Genomic DNA, 5203 nt, shown 5'->3' with positions numbered 1-5203 from the left:
CCGATGAATATTTTCAAGTTAAATTCATTTTAAAAAGTTTTATAAAAAAAAAATCACAATACACATGGGTGTTGATGCAGTTTGTCCACATGTTTTCAATTGATAGATTATGAATCCACCCTAATACAATTGAGTGATACAATTAATATCCCCTCCCTTCATTTGTTTGAATATTCGTGGATACAATTGATACTCGTTACTGTTTGAATACAGACCTTTCATTAATATAATTAATATAATTGGTATAACTTCTTAATCTGATACAACAACTATAACTACGTTTCATAATAACGTTTTAAATTATAGCGATTTATGCAATTTGAGAAACCACTATTTTATAGGATTTTATGGTGCTTTAAAGTTCAACTCGACAAGAAGTTGCAACAAGTCAACATGCACAGTTTTCTTATATTATTATAGAAATTTAGTACGTGAAAATAAAAACGTTTTGTTTCATATTATTTGTGACAAACGCATCTATCATATCAGTCAATACTTTGCACAAAATAAGGCCAGTAGACATATCAAGTATACAGATTATTTTTGTCATATTATACACGCAGCACCTCATATTTTAACATTTCATGTTGAGAAAATTTCAAATAAAAATTGTTTGAAATAATATGTGTTATTATAATTAATTAAATTGTATGAATTTTGACCAAAGCCCTTCACAACAATAATGCTATGATTAGCTATTTATTCAGATCAATTGAACCGGATCAAAAGTAAAGAGAAGCAGAAATAAAAATAGGATTAATAAATTAATTGATTAGTTAATAAAGCAAATTATTAAATACTACTGTATATTTAGGATAAATGGTGTAACAATTATAACATACAAATTCATGTGAATCCTAATGGGATTTATATATTTTTTTATTTGATAATCTGACAATGTACCTCTTTTCATATCGTTCTGAGTTTATAAATTACTTCAATGTTATGCTCATAGAAAATAATTTTTACATGAAAATGAATTAAAAGATTATAAAGAATGACATTTATTATTTATGTTAAGTTAGTAGGACGTTTGAGAATCCAACAGCTAATACCCAAATCTTATTGTTAGACAGTGGATCTTGAAAATCATCTGAACAAACAGGTAATTGGAAAGAAAACAAACAAAGTACAGACAAGTAATTGGAAAAAAAAAATCAATGTTTGTTATATAATATGGATGTCATGTGATGTGTATATGTGTGAAATATTAGAGATAATAGTTAGTAGTCAATTTGAATTTAAAGACGAAACATTCCTTGTTCAATTTGGATTTGAATACCTCAATAGTTGGCCAACTTGCCAACTTGAAGTCAAGTTTGGCAAGCTTAGAAGCTAAATTTGGTGTCTATAAATAGCCACCATTTGTAAATCTTATAGACAGATCAAAGTAGTAACAAATGTACTACTAAATTCTCTAAAGTTCTCTCATTTCTTTAAGTTTGATATTGATATTTTGTCTTTGTTTTGTAACATGTTATCAGCACGAGACTCTACCATCTCAAAATTTGAAGGTTAAGAAAAGAAAATTGAATGAAAAGATGAAGAAGGCAAGACCGCAAGAACTATGCGATCATCACGACTTGGGTTTCAATTTTCTACTATCTATAATAAGATAACTAAGTATATTATTTACTCATGTTCTTTAATTAATTTTAAAAATAATATTGATCATCACAAAGTGGTGATATTGTTATAGACTCAAGTTTGAGTTTATTATACTTTGGCCTAATATATTATTGGTCGAGGGTGTGATGATGGATTTAAGTCTCATGCCATTAAGAGGGTAAGACATCGGATTAAGAGTCTCGATGCACCACGATGATAAGATGATGGGTTTAAGTCACATTGATTTTGGCCTAAGATGTCTTTATATAGATAAGACTTTGAATTTGAATCAATGCACCATATTAATGATATAATAATGACTAAAGCAAATGTTGTTGAAAAGTCATGAAATATGTCTCATTGAATATGCTTCATTCCTTGAAGTGAATGTGATAGCATGCAGAGCATAGTATGTCTGAAAGAAGACATGTGATTGAATTCATGAATATGAATATAGGCGTAACAAGGACAAAATATTTCGTTATAGTATATGTACGCCTCGATTTTCTCATAAAGGAGCAATATCTTGAAAAATATCCTAAGCTATCATAATTTGATAGGCTTAAGACATTATTATATTTCATTCCTGGGAATTGAGAATTTTGATTGTTAAAACTACAGATCCATTCCCTGGGATGAATGTGATAGAAGTAACACTTCCATAAGAGGTAGAATAATTAACAAGAAATATTATGAAGTATACTCCAAAATAGCAAACTTAAAAATTATTCATGTTCTAGTAAATCTGAAATATACTAAGTAAAACTCATATGTCATGGTAAACTTGGAGTTTACTAGTACAAATAAGTTCATAAGTTGGCATAAATGATTTTGCCATCTCGAAGAAGTGCACATTGAGTATTACATAACATATATATTACAGAATTAGAAGGTTATATTCTTCGAAGAATATTATGAGTTCTCAAATGATCCTTCAAAATATGAAGGTAATTTTTGCAACTAATGGGCATGGTGTGAAAGGTCATTGCACACGTGATTGTCGTGCGACCTAATTTGATATAAGTTTTATAAATCCTCCATCAAAACAAAGGAATATAAAGTGATGACGTACTTGACCTTTCAAAGTGATGTTGAGATCTATCATGTAAATATAATAAATTTCATGGCGTGAGAATGGGCTTCTAATGAAAATTTATGAAGCATGCACATATGATTATAATTCATTCCTTGAAGAGAATGAGACTTGTGATAAGCATCCTTGATGCTCGATTATTCTTTAAATGAATGTGTCAAAATGTGATAAAAATTATGAACACTGACATGCTCGTGCATGATTGGAAAAATGTCATATCTCACCTCTATGGAAGGTTTGAGAAAAAAAATTATTTTGATATAAACGATCATTGATCGTGTACTTGTAGTATGGCATAAATATTTTTTATATGTTTATCATGGATTACCAAAGAGTAAAAATAAGAAACAAATCTTGCCTATATAATGTTTTAAGATTATGATCGCACTTATACAATTTTCTCCTTGAAGGAGATGTTCACCATATGAATGGTGTATGAAATATGTGTAGTACACAAAATTAATTGAGAGCTCCAAAAGAGCTTAAGTGTTACTATTTGGAGAAATGAAATTGTTCATAATATTGGGATTGTAATAAATCTCGAAAGAAACTTATTAAGTTTCAAAGACATTACCAAACATAAATTATATTCAGACTATCAATAATTGAAAGATGTTATATCTTCATATTACTACAATCGGCGCGTGTTATAAATATTTATGTAAAGGTTATCTGCATTTTTCCTCTTATTTATGAGCATGATGACAGCATCACATGCAATAGTAAATTAAAAATTTACTAAAATAAATATCAATTGGCATGACGGTTGACCATCTCGGTTCAAATGTGATGCAAAAATAAGTGAGAATTCATGTGGTTATATACTGAAGAAATAAAAGATTCTTCAAGAATTCTCTTGTGTTGTTTGTTCTCACAATGAATTGATCATTGTACCAGCTAAGGTTGGGATGTATTCCCTAAATTTTTTGAAACATATAAAAAGGTGAATATGGGCCCGTTCGCCTGTCATGTGGACCGATTACTATTATATAGTTTAATAGATGCATTTATGATATGGTCACATGTGTTTTTCTATTAACTTGCAATTTGATTTTTGCACAGTTGTTTGCTCAAATTATTAAATTTGACAGCTCCAAACTATAAATTATGTTGACAATGCTGGTTGGTTTAGTATAAATTGTCTGCCTCCAATTCTAGCTAAATCATTGATTATGAGAACAAATCTCTCAAAAGAAATTTGATAAGAGATATGCCATTCAAAATATAGCAGCATTCATATGCATCAAGCCAACAAGGCTCCCCTATTACTATTGGTTCAAGGTCAAGAACCAGATAAATTTCATCTAAAAAAATTTTGGTGCGCGGCATATGATGCAATTACTTCATCACAATGCACAAATATAAATCCCAAGATAAGGTTGGGGATAAATGTTAGATTCTTTAACATTAGGGGGGAGAGTTGATTAATAGTTGAAAATTATGCATGAAATGAATTGTCTAGATCCTCCTTAAAAAAACGTATATATGTGAACTTGAAGTTCAAGAGATAATTCATTTGTAAAATGTTGCAAACTAATTCTCAGATATGTTTACTAACTCTATATGATAATTCAACTGAAAAATGCTCCAATAAAAAGTCTGTAAAAGGACAGAGTCTATGACACGCCTGAAGCGTGATAGACCAATCGATTTCAAAGGTAAAACTCCTTGAAGAAGGAAAGGAGAAAATAATCAAGATGGTCATAATAATGAGGCAAGTGCTTTAGCACCGACATAACAATTCATAATACCTTGGCAAAGGTTCAGATACCTGAATAAGTAATGAATATGAAGAGATCTTCATTAAGTTATGCCTTATTGAAATCGATATCAAACAACATCGATGATATCTTTGATATAATATAGCGCTCAACATTATAAATAGTATCGAGGATCTTGGATTCAAATTTGTCAAAGAGTATGGACAGATAAATTATGAGCCAAATAAAAGTATGTAATTCAAGTAGTTTGTTTCTCTTGAAAAGTAAATATTTGGACTCATAATTCAAAGACCAGAGGTATATAATGCCAGTGGGGTACAAATAATTTACTATGCGAAAGTAAAATTCATAAGATATAAAGTATGACTTGTGCCTTGGGGCATAAAGATTTCACAAAGTTCTTGGCATTATTGTAGGAGAATTATTCTCCTATGGTGGATGAAATGAGGTTTGCTTCAACCTGACAATGTCAAAAAGCTTGAACATGTATAATGAATTATTGTCATGTCTAGCTAGATGACAAATTTATATGAAAATCCTTGAAGGATTTAAAATGTTATAAAGCGATTCTATTGAATACCTTATAATTATAAAGATTGCTTAATTTGAAAACAGATCAATTTTGATCTCATGATAAATGATTAAGTAAGTACCATATTTTAGTACAGTTGGTGCACTTATGAATTGCGGAGCATCATTTATAAAGTGGTATTTTAAACGATGCGAGTATAATACGCACACTACACTCTTTTTTCCTTAGCTGAGGTTTTATCTCACATGA

This window comes from Capsicum annuum, chromosome 1, assembly GCF_002878395.1.
Source record: "Capsicum annuum cultivar UCD-10X-F1 chromosome 1, UCD10Xv1.1, whole genome shotgun sequence".
In the NCBI taxonomy this organism is placed as follows: Eukaryota; Viridiplantae; Streptophyta; class Magnoliopsida; order Solanales; family Solanaceae; genus Capsicum; species Capsicum annuum.
This window is presented reverse-complemented; position numbering follows the sequence as displayed.